The sequence below is a fragment of the Typopeltis vanoorti genome, chromosome 11, assembly GCF_054136105.1.
Source record: "Typopeltis vanoorti isolate ZY-2024b chromosome 11, IOZ_Tvanoo_1.0, whole genome shotgun sequence".
NCBI classification, from domain to species: domain Eukaryota; kingdom Metazoa; phylum Arthropoda; class Arachnida; order Uropygi; family Thelyphonidae; genus Typopeltis; species Typopeltis vanoorti.
The window spans coordinates 30,189,238-30,206,774 of NC_143559.1; the positions used below are offsets into that span (position 1 = coordinate 30,189,238).

Consider the following 17,537-nt stretch of genomic DNA (forward strand, 5'->3'; position numbering starts at 1 on the left):
GCCAAGAAGAAATGAGATGTAGTGAGAGTGGGGGGGTAAGTAATAGAGAGTTGAGTAATGAAGCTGGGAGAGTCATGCTGAATAGTGTAGAGAATGAGTCCATGAGTGTGAACTTGAATGAAGTTAATAGTGGTAAAATATATGGTGATTCTATGATTAAGGGTATGGAGAGTGGTATGCATGAGGAGTGCTTGGCTGATGGTACAATAGAAAGAGTGGCTTTAGCGATAAAGAGAGGGCATGAAACAGACAAGATGATAGTTATGGTGGGTACGAATGACCTGAGAGGTAGTATAAATCGGGTAGGAAAAGATTTAAGAACATTATTAGATATTGTGAAGAGGAAAAGTGTCAATGGGAGAATAGTGTGTGTGCTGCCTCGTTTTGACAATTACGAGTTAAGTAGACGAGCAATGATAATGAATGATATGATTGCAAGAATGTGCAGAAAAAGAGGTCTGGAGTTTGTTGATGTTTGGAGTGTGTTTGAAGGAAAAAGGCAGTTGTATGCTAGAGATGGACTGCATCTTAACATGGAAGGACATAAGAGATTGAAGAAGTTATTGTTTTCTGAACAGGTTGAAGTTATTGGGCAGGGAAACTAATATTGAAAAGGTTGAGTGTAAGAGAGAGAAACTTCAGCACTGATTGTGTATTTATTGATCCTTATAGGCAGAATAAATTGCAGAAGAGAGGGGAAAAAAATCGGCATAGGACTACGGTAGTTAGTGACTTATATATCAGTTCTAAAGCCGGTACAAGATCTAGAGGGAATCTGCAATTTTTGTATACCAATGCTAGAAGCATTAGAAATAAGAGAGAAGAATTTTTGGCATTAGTCAGTGAAATCTCACCAAAAGTTGTAGGCATTAGTGAAACTTGCCTGTCAGCAGAAGATGTGGTCACTGGAATTGAATGTGATGGGTACAGTATTTTCAGGGAGGATAGAGAAGATAGAACAGGAGGAGGAGTACTGTTGATGATAGCTGATGTGTTGCAGCCAAAGAAAGTAGTATATCATGATGATAGACATGTGAATGAGAGTTCATTTGAGGCAGTCTGGTGCGAAATAGTGACCAACACAACCAAATATACAGTTGGATGCTGCTATAGGCCAGGGAGTACAGGGGGAGATATTGAATTCATGCATCAGCAACTTAGTGCAATGAGTGAAGGCTTAGTGATTATTATGGGGGATTTTAATTATGGTGATATCAATTGGAAGGAGGAAATATCACGTAGCAAAAAGGAAATGGAGTTCATACATCTGCTACGAGATAATTACTTGAAACAGCACGTAACTGAAGGGACACGTGGTGTGAGAGTGTTGGACCTGGTTATTGGTTCAGAGGTTATATGCTTAAGTAAGGTGACCTCGTTACCTCCAGTTGGTGAAAGCGATCATGTGGTATTGACTTGGGAGGTTGCAAAATCTGTGGATTTTTCTATTAAGAAGGGGTATGTACGAAATTACAGGTTAGGCAATTATAACAAGCTTCGGAGTGAGCTTGCAGCCATCCCATGGCAGAACATATTGCAAGGGAAAGATGTTAGCAGTGCTTGGGATAAAATCAGCGGGTATCTGAGGAAAGCAATATCAGATTGTGTCCCCATGGTCAGGAGGTCAAACAAGGCAGGCATTAGATGGATGAGCAGTAGTATCAAGCTTGAACTACAAAAAAAGAAAATGTTATGGAGAATTTACAAGGAGAAGGGCGATCAGGACACCCATGAGCAGTACAAGGCTCAAGCTAGGAAGGTTACCAGCATAGTAAGAAAAGCTAAATCAGATTATGAGAAGACCTTAGCCAAAGAGATCAAGGGTAATCCAAAAGAGTTCTTCCGCTATGTGGCAAGTAAGAGGAAGAATGACTTCGGAAGGATAACCTTAGTGGGTGCTGATGGTATTGAGGTGACAAAATCAGATGTAATAGTCGAGTTACTGAGTGATCACTTCTCAAAAGTCTATCACCCAAGTGAGGATATCTCTATACCTATAGCAATACCTAATGTGAGAATTGAAGCTAAAGAATCAGAGGTATTAAATATATTGCGAAACTTAAATGCAAACACTGCGGTAGGCTTAGATGGAATATCAGCTCGGGTGTTGCGTGAATGTGCAAATGAATTGTCAACCCCTCTTACCTGGATATTTAATTTAAGTTTGAACTCTGGTATGGTCCCTAGGGAGTGGAAGTTAGGCAAAGTGGTTCCTTTGCATAAGGGTGGCTCTAAAACTGCAGTATTGAATTACAGACCAATCACCATCTCAGGAGTAGTGGTAAAAGTATTGGAAAAGTTGGTTAAAGACAAAATTCAAGAATGGGTGGATCAGGATATGATACTCTATAGAGGCCAACATGGTTTTGTTAAAGGTAGATCCTGCCTTAGCAATCTATTAACTATCCATAATAGAATAACATCAGAGTTGGACAAAGGAACTGGCTACACAGTGGTACTTCTGGATTTTGCTAAGGCTTTTGACAGGATACCCCATAGAACACTGTTACGCAAATTGGAGCAGATGGGAATGGATATTAAATTGGTGATATGGATAGGAGAATGGCTCAGGGAGAGATACCATAAGGTGGTGTATGGAGGAGCCGAGTCCAGAATGAGGCAGGTGACCAGTGGTGTGCCTCAGGGCTCTGTGCTTGGGCCAATGTTGTTTAATTTGTATATAAATGATATAGGAAACGGCTTAAAGGGAGATATTCAGTTGTTTGCTGATGATGCAAAGTTGTGTAGTGCAATAAAAAATCAAGCTGATGTTGAAAGTTTGCAGGAGGATTTAAATAAGCTGGTAAAATGGGCAAAAGAAAATGGATGTCAGTTCAATGTGGAAAAGTGTAAAGTCTTGCATTTTGGGATTAAAAGATTACCAGCTGTGTACTACATAGATGGAAAGGTACTCCAAGAGATTGATGAGGCTAGGGACTTAGGGGTATTGGTAGATAAGGAGATGAAGTTCAGAGGACACATTGCTAAGGTGTCCAAGATTGCACATAGGATTACTTGGTTGTTGAGGAACACACTGACATCCAGAGATAAAGAGGTTATTATTCCCCTTTATAAAGCATTGATACTTCCACATTTGGATTACTGTGCTCAGGTCTGGTCACCTGGATTCCTTGGAGATGAGGAGGCTGTGGAGAGGGTTCAGAGAAGAGTGACCAAGTTGGTGAGTGATATAAAAAATGCTCCCTACATTGATAGATTGAGAGCTTGTGGATTGCAGAGATTGGCTGATAGGCAAAGAAGAGGGGATATGATAGAAACATTCAAATTACTAAAAGGTTTTTATAGGATTGATGCAGGGGAAATGTTTCAGCTGTGTGATAGTGATGGAAGAACAAGAGGTCATCTCTGGAAATTAAAGAAGAGTGTGGTTAACAAAGGTGTCAGAACAAGGTTTTTTGCCTGGAGGGTGGTGAATGAGTGGAATTCATTGCCTGACTTTGTTGTGAGCTCTTCATCTGTAAATGAATTCAAGAAGAGATATGACAGATATTGTTTTGCTAGCTTGGGTCTCCCGCGATGAGTCTACTGACTCCATGGAGATACCCGTAATAATAATAATAATAATAATAATAATAATAGTTATTTCATTTCCGTTTCCTGTAATTTTTCCATTTTGATCTATTACTGCGATTGTTTTAGGAACATATGTTTTAGGTATTTCCTCTATTGTTCTGAAAATAGTCTTTAAATCATGTTTTTTATTAGCTTCTTCACATTGTTTGGCATTTTCTTCAAGGGATTCTTCTTTTTATATTTTTACGTGTTAAATCTATTTCCTTTTTAATTAAACTGTAGGTATACCTGTTTTCTATTGAGTTTTCTTCTATGATTTTTAGTTTCATTTCTCTTCTTTTAGCAATCAGATTGAGAATTTCACCAGTCCACTCATTATTGGTCCTAACCAGATGACTAAGGTCCTCAGTTGCTGATTTTAAACTACTTTTCTTTTCGTTATTCCCATAACTTTTATATATTTTCTGTTTGATATATTATTTTTATGACTATCTGATTTTAGTTTTAAAACATCTACTATTCTTTTAGGTTGTGAAGCTGATTTGGTGATTTTTAAATTTTAATTTTGCTGTTAAAAGTTCATGGTCCATGTTTTATTGATTATTATATAATCTATACAATTTTTACTTTCTCCATTTGGGGAGGTCCCAGGTATATTTATTATCATTATTATTATTATTATTTGTCACCTCCAGGGAGTCCAAAGACTTGCTGAGGGAGGGCATCCACTCTACAACTCTGCTTCTCCACCACTCACAATCCACCAACTGACCGCAACTCCATCTACTGCCGATCACCACCACTAGTATTTCCACAGACAATCACAAACATCCTTGCCCACGCCGGGATTCGAACCTGCAGCCTCTTGACTGGAGAGCAGACATGCTAACCACTCGGCCAGCCAGGCTGGCAGTTATGATTTTTTCTGTGATAAAATACTATATTAGCAATAAATAGGTTATTTAACTTGCAAAATTTAGTAGCATTTCACTTCTTTCATTACTATTATTTCCCAAGACCTCATGGAGTCAAAGACTCATCTGGGAGGTCCTTGTATCACACACACATCTGATCATACCATGTCTTAAACACACTCAAACTCCTTGAAGATACCACACTCTCAGGCAAGGCATTCCAATCAATCACAACTCTGCACAAAAAAAACCTGCCTCTCACTCCCCTACTCACACCCTCTTTATACAATTTCCAGAGATGACCTCTGGTTCTCCCCTGATCTCCCACTATTCTCTGTAGAACTTCCCATTGATCTTATAACAACCCTTTACCAACTTGTAGGTCTCTATCATATCTCCTCTCTTCCTTCTCTCCACCAGACTCTGCGAATTACATCTTCTCAATCTTTCCTCATACTCAACTTTCCAGAGGTCAGAAACTACCTTAGTCAGTCACCTTTGAACCCTTTCCAACAACGCTTCATCCTTCTTAAAACCCGGTGACCAAATCTGGGCACAATAGTCCATGTGTGGCCTAATCAAAGCCTTATACAATGGAACAAGAATCTCCCTACTTCTACACGTCACTGTCCTCCGCATCATTCCCAGAAGTCTTTGTATTGTCTTCACAATTTTGGCGATGTGTCCCCTAAATTTTAGATCCTTATCCACTATCACCCCCAGATCTCTTATTTCCTCTACCTCCAAGCATAAATTCTACATCCCATCTTTGTTTTCCAAATTTTAAAACCTTACATTTTGCAACATTGAACTCGCATCCCCATTTCCGTGCCCAATCACTCAATTTATTCAAGTCTTCTTGCAAGGCCACAACATGTTCACTACTCTATATGGTTCGTCCCAACATCTGCAAACAACTGAATATCTCTATCCAAATCTTCGCCAATATCATTAATATACAAGTTAAATAGTAATGGCCCTAAAACAGACCCCTGAGGCACTCCACTAGTGACTTTCCTTTTCCTGGATATCGCACCCCCCCATACACAACTTGTTGATACCTATCAGATAGCCAGTATCCAATCCAATGCACTAATCTAATATCCAACCCCATCTGCTGTAGTTTGACTGTCAACTTATCATGAGGTACTCTATCAAAAGCTTTTGCAAAATCCAAGTATATTACTGTGTATCCTTCTCCACTGTCCAAGGAAGTAGTCACTTTATTGTAATAAGTAAGTAGATTACTAAAACATGACCTCCCTTTAGCAAATCCATGCTGTCCATCAAAGATAATATAATTGTTGTCAACCCAATTCTGGATCCTAGTTCTCACAAGCTTCTCCAACAACTTAAACACAACACCTGACACAAAGATAGGCCTATAATTTGATGCTTGAGTTCTATCACCTCCATTATGAAGTGCCACAAACTTGCTATCCTTCCACTCCTTAGGAACTTGACCCAGTGCAAGACTCATATTAAAAAAAATATATGTCACGGCAGATGCCAACTTCTGGCATATTCCTTCAGAATACGTGGTGATATATTATGAAGTCCCACAGGCTTATTAACATCTAGTTTGTTCAACTCCCCATAAACCCCTTTCACACTTAAGTCAGTCTCTCCTCCCCATCATCAATTGCTGTCAATCTCTCCATGAAGTCAGATTCAAAAGATTGAAAGATCTTTATGAACTGCCTGCTCATTAAGTATCTCCACAATATCTTCTGCAACAGCTGTTCTTTATACCATTTTCTCCATTCAATGTCATCCTTCCGTAATCATTCTTTTTTTTTTGCTGGCTACATATCGAAAGAACTCCCTAGGATTCATTTTGGCTTCATTAGATCACTGCTGCTCATATCTCACTTTTCTACCCTTACCAACCAAATCACCCACCTTGACTGGTCTTTATAATCCTCATGGAATTGGTTACTTCCACTTCTCTTATGCTGCCTCCACAATACCCTTTTTCTCTGTATCGCATGCTTAATCTCTTTATTCATCCATCTCACACCTACCTTATTTAGCCTTCTCACCCTTGGAATACATTTAGACATTGCATCTACTAAATAGTTTTTGAAAATCCCCCAACTGCAATGATCTCTTTTCCAGCTAACTCCTCATTCTATGCTACACCCACAAGCTGTCTCCTGAGCTCTTCATAATCACCCCTCTTGTAGTTCCGCATATACCCTTTTTTCACAGGGGTCCTTGCACTGCTGGCAACCACCCAGGTAATCACCTCATGGTCACTTGATTTGACACCTCATTTATAATTACATCCTCTGATGAGATGACCAAATCCAAGACCCTTAATCCTCGTGTGCCCTCTGTTACATACTGTCTGAGGTAGTTATCCCTCAAAAACTCAAGAAACTCATTTTCTTTACTTCCAGTTGCTATCTCTTCATTCCAGTCTATATTGCCATAATTAAAATCACCCATAATGATCACCCTTTTCTTATTTGCTTGGCTTATTTGACTATACATTTCACTATCACCACCACCCACATTACCAGGTCTATAACAACATCCCACAACATTCATTGGTTTCATCAATCCCAAACTTTCCCATTACCGCTCTTTTATCTTCTGTGAATGTTCCAATCTTAGCATTGAAGTCACCCATGATTAAGGTGATATTTATTTTCTTAGTAGTGTTTAATTCATCTTGAAAATGTTAAAGACATTCTAGATATTCTTCTTCTTCTTCATATGATTGATCAGTGCATATACTTGAATTATTTTTAGGCATATGTTCTTCTCCTTTGTTTTGAATCTAGCTGCTATTATTCTAGAAGATATTGGTCTGATTTCTAGGTGAGAAGTGATCAGATGCTTTTTAATAATTAATGCAACTCTTCTGTGTTGTTGATCTTTTCTACCGTATAATATATTCTGCCACATTTTAGCTCTAACATTTCTTTGCCTGGCCAATAGGTTTCGGCAATTCTGATTACATTCCATTTAAATCTTTCCAATTCTTTCTCAATCACTTTTAATTTTCTAGGTTTGAATAGTTTCCAAACATTAATTGTGGAAATATGGCTAATATTTTTGGCAGACCACATTGTAAACTTCTCACCTGCCTTATGTGGTGGTAGGGCAGGCGCATCGATTGTCCCGTATTTCAAGTCTCTTCTAGCTATACTACTCATGAAGTTTAAGGCAGATACTGCAGCCGGCTTGCTACTCCTCTGTTGTAGTGTCTGTATTTAAGCTGGGACAGGTACCTGGAGAGAAGGCAGACTCCCACTGCATGAGGTGAAAAAATAGGAAAACAGGAAAGAATTACCCCCTAACCCTCAAATCCTCTAATAGCGATGGGGGGAAGGAACAAAAAGAGAAGAAATACAGGGAGAAAGAAGAGTAGGGACCAGATATCTATAGATAACATAACAGGTGTATATTACATGAAGTAAAGCATGGTTCAGCTTCAGGTGCCTTAGGTTTGCAAAGCCTGTACTCATTAAAGTGAGCCCTTGAGGTGACATAAATATTACAAAATAAAATTATCAGAACATAATTTACATATAAGGTCTATCAAACTTTTTTTTTCTCCTTGAAAATCACCCATCCTCAAGAAATCTGGATGTTGAAAATTTGCTATATATCTAGGAGATTCTCCCTCAGATTTTCATTCCAACAACTATTCTCGTGCTTAGACTTTCACTCCAAGAGCTAAGTGTTTTTTTCTAGTGATGTTCACTAGGTTTCTTCCTTCACTACTGTAAGTTTTACCTCATTTGTTCCCAGTATCATTCTTACCATGTGCAATACCTGTGTACATGCATCTATATACCTATGCACTGTTCCCTCTATAATGCCAGTTCGATTTTGGTAAAATAGTGGAAAGAGTAATTATTTTATATACATCACCTATTTCCTAAAATCATCACCATGAGTGATAACCAATATATACACATAGGTATAAAACTTGGTTTATGGAAGATGGCACCATACAACAAATGCTGGGTTTGGATTTCAGCATGCTTCCTTCAGTCATATAATCTCATATCACTATCCCAATAATCAGAACAGAAACTGGGCTAATACTTTGTCCAAATATCAACCTATATGGCTTTTCTTATGGGAGTTCATGAAAGAGAAGTATTACTGAATAAATCTATTTTCATGGAAGTGAGAGCCATGATCATTCAATTATGTCATGAGATATAAGGACATGGAGTAGGATCAATACATACATTGGGATATCCTTGAAGAAGGTGCTGAACAAAATGGAGAATATATTGAAATATGTTACTATAAAAGCATTTTCCAAAGATCAGAGCATCAAGTTTATAATATATGATCATTAAATACTTTTTGCAAAATATTTGCATGTAGCAACGTTTTGTGTACCATCTTGAATGAATCACAGTGTTCAAACCATTGATTTGGAACAGTTCATATGAGTTAATACTTCACCTTTAAGTAGATTAATTTCATAAGTTTTCACATGTCTTGTGTAATGTTGCTGGATATCAGTGCTGAAATATTGAGATAACTGGAAATATTATATCCCTTCTCCATTACATTAGAAGCCAATTCAGGTCCAAACTAAGAAAAACAAGAATAAGTTGTACAGTGGTATGATTCGTCATAGGGTGCAGAACAGCTTTTTTTCAAGGGAAGGCTGTGGCTTAGTAATCATGTCTTGCAAATATCTTAGAGATAAATTACTAGAAAAGTAATATGCAAAGATAGTATCATTATAAATAATTATGGAAACATACTACCATGTTAAAGAACTTACTAATTATAAAATAAAATCTGACATTTCAATCTTGCAATCTCTTCCTTGCAACCTTTTTAACTTTTTTTTGTCATTTCCAAGGTCATCCTCAGGAATATATATATATATATATATTAGAATTCATATTTACTCGGTGAAAATGATATGAAAATTAATAAAGTTTAAATGACTAAACACTGAGAATAATAAAGAATGGGGTTTAATAGGAACACTACTAGTTTCGTTGATAAAACAACTTCTTCAGGTGTCTAAGTACAAAGAATTATAAACAAAAAAACGACAGAAACATTACATAATAATGACAACAGATCTACTATAAACTGTAGTACAGTTTAAACTGGAGTACGTGCTATAGTTCCAGATGTATGTAACTACGTTTGTGAGAGATCGCGAGAGTGCCAGTACTGGACAGCAGAAATGTGTGCATCAGATAAATTGTAACTGAGGCTACTATTCATGTGGGTTGAATCGAGTGAAATTTCTTTAGATTCGAGAATATGTCTCTCAAGTTCATCATAACATTTATGCATGTTTGAAGTTTGAAACCAGTCTATAAGATGTTGACGGCCTTCGTTGGAGTTTATTGAGAATAGGACGTGGCTGGAGAGAGCGCTAGCTCGGGTTCTGTTGTAGGAAATATCTCTTTTGTGTTCCTCAACATGGAAAAGGATAGATTTATCAGTCTGTCCATAGTAAGGCTTTCCACAATTACAAATAATCTTGTAAACTCCTGGGTACTGAAGAAAGTGATGTTTTTCTTTAGGTCGACTCAGGATGGAATGGAGTTTAGGAAATGTAGTGAAGCATGTTTTGATGTTGAACTTCTTAAGAATTTTAGCCAGTTTGGGAGAGAGGGAACTAATAAAAGGCAAAGAGATATACTTTTGGGGAAGAAGAGTCTTCCATAGACTATGTCATAACAGTATACATATCCACAAGGAGATGTGTTTTGCATTATGGGAGATACTGGGATAGGAGTGTTGGTAGCTTGTTCCACCTTTGCTACGAGTTGCCCTGATGTTGTACTACTTACCCAGGTAAGATAGTACAACACTATATTCAGTCCTGAAGATATTTTCAGGCGCAAACTTTGTTTGCTCTCATTGGGATAAAGGATTAAACTAAATTTATCTTTACATAAATATTTTTTCTGGCATGAATTCTCTATCAGCTATAATGTAATCAATTTACAGATTTTTGCACTCTTGTATTCACAAAAGAAATATGTGCAGTAATTTCTTCTTTCAACCACAAGAAAAAACCAGATGTTCTTTCTTTGTGTTTTGAAATGAAAGTGCAAATGATTATTTCCTTACTATTTTAGCCAATAGAAAATCTGCTATAATTATAAGAGTGACATTTTAGCGTTTTTCTCCCACAGGAGAAAAGAAATAAGGCAATAATATTGTCAAATCTGTTGAACTTTATTGTAGTGGAAATTTTTTATTATCAAACTTTGCTGTTTTGTAATAAAAAAAATATTATTCGTGCTACTTTGAAAATTTCTTATCTGTGGCACACACTGCTATGAAAATTTAATAGACAGAGTTTCAGCAAACTGTATTCTTATTTATAAAAAAAAAACAATCTTATAATAGGCATATTTGAAAGACGGTTGCATTAGGAGAGATTGTGGTACACAGAATATTTCAAAAATTAAGAAATAAAACATCTTAGAGAATGATTTACCCTACTATTCAGAATTGTTTGGATAAGGTATTATATATATATATATACACATACACTAATATTCCTTTCTGCCCAGTAATAAGCTGTAAGCTAATTGAGATTACTGACCCCCCCCCTACTGGGAACCAGATCAAAAGAACATGCCCAGCAGGCAGCACACTAAAGTGCCTCATGCAATAACTGAATATTTTACAGGCAGAAATTCCTTGTTTTGTTTTTTCATCTTTCTGATTGATTAGCAGACATTCAAAACATATTATTCTGATATTGCATTTGTAGAAATGACAGTGGTTTTAAATATTAATTTCCCCTGTTACTCAATCTCACATAACTTCCTGATTTATAATAATGAGGAAATAATATGTATATTTTCTTATTTATAATTTTCTGATTTATAATAATCACCACCTAGTTTCTATATCAAAAAATTAACCGTTATGTGGAACAGTTACTATGGAAAAATAATGAATTAAACAAAACTGTACCTATGTTTCATAACTCTAGTAGCAAGGCTTATACGTTGGTCATACATAACTGGTAATTAGTTTACGGAATTAACAACGCATATAAAGTATATTAATTAAAGGTAACTTTAATGAATAACTTCTATATTTCAGCAACATCACGTTGCCATCTTCAGGAACATAAAAATATGGTATGTGCACGCAGGCACTAACAATGGCAAATGAGGAAGAAAGCACGAAACTAATAATGTTCCTAAAGTCCTAATGGTGCCCTCTGGCAGGCTAATTTGGTTGTCTTTGGGCTGAAGTTCTCATAATGTAAGTCTCCCAAATTTGGGGTAGTTTCATGCACCCAAATTTGTTGAGGTTTGGAACGTTTTTTTAGAGCTGCTGATGATTCCTTGAATAATCTTTCATATTTAAACTTGCTGCGGTGTATCATTTTTGTTTTCTTCCAACGAATTCTATGGTGGGTATCTAAGGCATGGTCTGCCAGCCCAGAGCGGCTGTACTGGTGAAACTGGATGTAGTCTTTGTGTTCTGAAATCCTGATATTTGCTGTTCTGCCTGTTTGGCCAAAGTAGGACAATTTGCAGCTGCAAGGGACCTGGTATACACCAGGTAGGTCTAGGGGAAGTGGTTGGTCTTTGGTAGAGCGGATAACGGATGCCAACTTTTTATATGGTCTGTAACAAGAAGTAAGGTCATATTTTTTGAGGATATTGGTTATTTTCTTAGAGGTGCCCTGGATGTAGAGGATGGTGGTAGATTTATTGTGGAGGGGGGAGGGGGGTTGTCGTTTACTGGTTTTAGTATTTTTTGGATTTTTTGGGGGTTATAGCCATTGGCTATGAAAGTGTTGAGGATGTGGTTTAGTTCAGTAGTTAGGGCCTTGTCATCTGAGCAGATTAATTTTGCCCTGTTATATAGTGTTTTTATAACCCCATATTGTTGTGAGGGGGGGGGGGGATTGCTGGTGAATGTATCTGACAGTATGGGTGGGTTTTCTGTTAACAGAGAAAACCGAAGATCCATCAAGTTGGCGAGTGATTAAAGTGTCTAGGAAGGGGAGGGTGCTGTTTTCCTCTTTTTCTAAGGTGAACTGGACTCTGGGGTGTTGGGTGTTTAAGTGTGTTAGGAAGGCGTGGAGTGTGTCTGAGTCATGTGGCCAAATAGCGAACACATCATCCATGTAACAAAGCCAAGTAGTGGGTTTTTGTGGGGCGGAGTTTAAGGCTTTCTCTTCAAAGGTCTCCATAAAGAAATTGGCCAAGGGTGGGGAAAGTGGTGAACCCATGGCTGTCCCCTCTATCTGTTTGTAGAACTTTCCTTGCCAAACGAAATAGCCTGAGTTCATTGTGAACTGAAATAGGGCTGAGATATCAGAAAGAAACTTGGCTTGGATGAGCTCTAGGGTTTCTTTGAGTGGGACATCAGTGAATAGGGAGGAGATGTCAAAACTGACCATTATGTCAGTGTGTTGGAGTGAGAGGTTTTCTATACTGGCTTTAAAGTGGGCTGAGTTTTTTATGTGTGATGGTGTGTTGCCAGTATAGTGTGTGAGCGTTTTGGCTAATTAATTTATATGTGGGGGAATCAATGCCATCCACTATGGGACGTAATGGCACATTTTGTTTATGTATTTTTGGAAGTCCATATAATCGGGGAGGGGGGGGGGTCTAGAGTTATAAGGTTTTAGTTTGTTAGTGACTTCCACAGGCCAAGAAGTGACTTTCTTAAGGAGTATGTGGAGAGTTCTAATCTGAGAGCTGGTAGGATTATATTCAATAGGGAGGTAAGTAGTATGGTCTAGTACTAAAGCATTAAGCTTACCTTTGTAGTCCTTTTGATTGAGCACCACAGTGGCGTTTCCCTTATCCACTTTGGTGATTACTATTTTTTTGTTATTCTTCGTTTCTTGTAGGGCTGCATATTCGTCTTTGGATAAGTTGGATTTTGGAGGTTTGGCTTTAGTGAGAACACCGACTACATCCAGTCTGACATTGTTGGCGATATGGTTAGGAAGGTTGCGAATCCCACGTTCTATTTGGATCATGATTTCCTCGGCAGGTATTCTTTTAGGAGCTAGGGTGAAATTGTGACCATGTGCAAGTGCAGTGAGTGCTTCAGGCTTTAAAACTACCGACGAGAGGTTGACTACAGTGTTGAGTGGTGGCTATGGTAAGGAAGTAGAATTCTTTATCAGGTTTTGGTATTTTTTCAAGTGCCGACTTCATTTTTTTTTTAATTCTTTTCTTGCCATAGCCACCACTCAACACTGTAGTCAGCCTGCGTGCACATACCATATCTTTATGTTCCTGAAGATGGCAACGTGACGTTGCTGAAATATAGAAGTTATTCATTAAGGTTACCTTTAATTAATATACTTTATATGCGTTGTTAATTCTGTAAACTAATTACCAGTTATGTTTCATAACAGTTTTCGAATGTGTGGTAGTGTTGCAGCTGGGGGGGGGGGGGTGTAAAACTATCAAAGTCCAAATAAAGTTCAATTCTATTGAAATCTTTATATGGACTTCTTTCAATCGAAGGTGAGTTAGCCGATCTCATACGGAGGTAGCAGGATTTTTTCTCCCGTAAACTCGGGTTTTTCATCCCACATACAGACAAATCGGCCATTCAGAATACACACAATTTGCAGACAAAAAATACTAGTTGTGGTGGTGGTAGTGGGTGGTAGATGGCATTAACATGGATGATTGGTAGTAGAGGTTCGGGTGGAGACAGAAAGTTGTACAGCAGTTGTCCTCCCGCAAAGAGTCTTCGGATTCCTTGGAGGTGTCAATAATAATAATAATAATAATATTGTGAAAATATGAAATTTCACATTTGCTCCATGCACATATACATATTTTGTATCAGAGAATATACGCAAAAGTATCGCTTACTTTAAAATTGGAGCAAAATATATAAACTAGCAGAAAATATATACATATTAATTTAAATAATAACCATTTATTTCATTTTGTAAAGACCAATTATATAGGGAAACCAACAAGGTGAAAGTGCAAAGAACAGTACATTACGATATTTAAAAAAAATTAGTGATATGATTAACATGTTCGCTGCACAAGCCAACTACGAATATACTCGTATGACGCTTACTGCCAGCAACGAGATTACCTGTACTAACCTTGAAGAAGTTAAAATGCTTGGCGTGCAGAGCTAGCAGTGAAAGTGTGTATACTCATAGATGGTATATGAGCCTCACAAGCCATCTATGAATATACTCATATGTCGATTACCACCGTCAACGAGATTACCCGTAATGACCTTGAAGAAGTGAAATTGCTTGGCATACGGTAACAAACTATGCCCGAGTAGCGTGGCAGCGAACGTGTTAAAGAATTGCATATTATTCTCTATAAAGCAGTGTCATCAAAAAATAATTCACAGATTTCCTGAAGAAAATCTGTGAATTATTCTTCGAAATATGATTTTGAACAAAGATAACATGATCTAGAACGTCGGCGACCGGGATTTTTTTTTAAATAATATTTCAAATAATTATCATGAATTAATTTCTTCGAAAACAAAGAAAATGTTCTGTCAAGTAAGCGATTACACAAAATTAGCACAAAAACATTAAACATTGGTTCTCCAAAGTAATGCAATATTTAACTGAAGAAAGTATGCAAGGATTTATATTTTGTCCTGGAATTTAAAACTGTACAATAAAAAGAGAAAATAAAAATAATTTCTATATTTTTAGTCTCTCTAATATAACTAAGAGTCCAGTTGCCCAGCATAAAACAAGGAACTGTGTTCCTTGTTATAGAGAACTGAGACTCAGCTTCGTGAGATAATCTGTTTAAGTGTTTTCTACAGTGTGAAGGATTATTGCACCTTCTAAAGGACAGAACAGCCAAATTGCACTTCTTATCCATGTTCTTTCAACAGGTGTATTGAATCGTATCCAGATTTAGCTGGACATACTTTCTAGCCGGTTGGAGGGTTAAACAAAATACCATGTGAACATGGTATTTTGTTTAACCAAACATTAAACAAAATACCATGTGAACATGGTATTTTGTTTAATGTCCTGTTAGAAATGAAACAAGCTTCCCAACCTTCTGAAAGTAGATTTTTAGATAAGATAGAAAGTATAGATGTATATAATGGTGTTCAGAAAATGCATGCAGAGAGCTTATTGAATGTTGAATGAAAGAGATAAAGGAATGTATTTGATAAGAAAATTAATGGAAATTAATCAAATTGCTTTTGCAATTTGATTAATTTTCATTACTTTCTCAGTGTTTTATACATTTACCTGAATTGAAGATATGGCAGATTTTGGGGAAATATTTCATTAAATATTTTGATGATAAGAAATGTAGTTTCAATAAATTTGGTGAAAGAGTGATATAAGTTCAAAATTTCAGGAAAGCATTTAAATATACAAGGCCTTTTTGAAAGAACAACATGTAATAAAGATAAGAAGTATTAAGGACATTTCTCTCAAAACTGCTTGAAATTATGGCCATTATATCAGCAAGTACATCATCATCATCATGTACATCCCACAATGAGTCTCTGACTCCATGGAGGTCAGATGTTAATAATAATAATGTGAACAATTTTTTTGTCAAATGAATGTAATAAAAGTGGGAAGAAATGTGAGAAATAGAGTAGATGTGAACTTTACAAGAGAACTCGAATAGACTGAGTGAATGGACACACAAGATTTTGTCAGAAATAAAAGACTAAGTTATATTGTAATTGGTAGTGCACATCATTTATACTGGAACTAAGGCTATGAATGGTTCTGAAATGGATATTATTATTATCTTCAGATCTCCATGGAGTCAAAAATCAGAAACTCATTATAAAGTGTCTTCTGCATCACTGCCAGAATTCATTGTGTTGTCCTCACAATTTCAGAAATGTGTCCTCTTAATAAAATGTATAATCTACTAACCCATCTTTGGTTTCAAATTTTAAAACCTAACACTTTTCAACACTGAACTCCCTTATGTGCCCATTCACTCAGTCTATTCGAGTTTTCTTGTAAAGTTCACATCTACTCAATTTCTCATAGTTCTTCCCAACTTCCTTCAAGCAAGATCTGACAAAGTAAATGGCAGCTGGATTGTTTCGAAGCTGATCATCAGGTCTCCTGATGCACTGCCATCAGGTTCTGCCACATGTACCATCTAGCAACAACCCTTCAGTGCTACATTACTGCTGTATCCTTGAATGGAATGGGTTCTGGATCCATGCAGCATATTTGATTGACATACCCTTAAAGGTATTACCTGCACTATATGTAAGAAGAGAAGGAAAAAGGATTTGAAAACCAGAGATCCTATTATGTTGACAAACATAGTAACATCCACTTTATGCCTCTAACATATAAGATGGTGGTGGTTCACTTGGCTAATGCAACTTCCACCCACAGACGATCAAACTTATGATACATTAATAGTATCATGGTTAGGATATACAATTTTTTTCTCACTTGGATATTTTATTTATTTTTAAATAATAATAATAATAATCATCATTATTATTATTATTCAGGCCTCCATGGAGTCAAAAGACTCATCATGGGAAGGTCCTTCCTAAGAAACACAAAGTCTATCAAGACTCATTGAGGGGAGGTCCCCCTCTAAGAAATACAAAGTCCATCATACCACTCCTTAAATTCACTGACCATTCTCGCTCTCACCACTCCATCAGGCAATGCATTCTATGGTTCAACCACCTTCCATGCAAAGAAACGACTCCTCACCCTCTTGCTCACAGTTTCCTTTCATAACTTCCAGGGATGGCCTCTTGTCATCAGTCCTTCCCACTGTTCAACCAAGCAAAAGAACTTCCTAGTATCAACCCTGTAACCATCTCTCAACAGTTTAAAAGTCTCAATCCCTCTCCTTCTTCTATCCACCAAACTCTGAAGTCCACATTCCCTCAGCCAATTCTCATAACTATCATTGTACAGTCCTGAAACCATCTTTGTTTTCTACCTTTGTATACCCTTTCCACAGTTAATTTATCCATTTTCAAATCCTGGGGACCAAATCTGAGAACAATAGTCCAAGTGTGATCAGGGTCTTATACAACGGAATGATAACTGTTTTATCTCTGCAGGTCAGTGTCCTTCTCATTATTGCAGCAATCCTCTGTGTTACCTTCACCACCTTTGCAATATGT

The 17,537-nt window shown here is 37.1% G+C and overlaps 1 protein-coding gene across 3 annotated transcripts in view; it reads right to left on the bottom strand.

Moving 5' to 3' along the window:
• LOC150101407 (1-phosphatidylinositol 4,5-bisphosphate phosphodiesterase classes I and II-like) overlaps nt 1–17,537 on the bottom strand; it is a 965,056-nt gene that overhangs the window by 260,249 nt on the left and 687,270 nt on the right. The gene's annotated exons all lie outside the window — the stretch shown is intronic.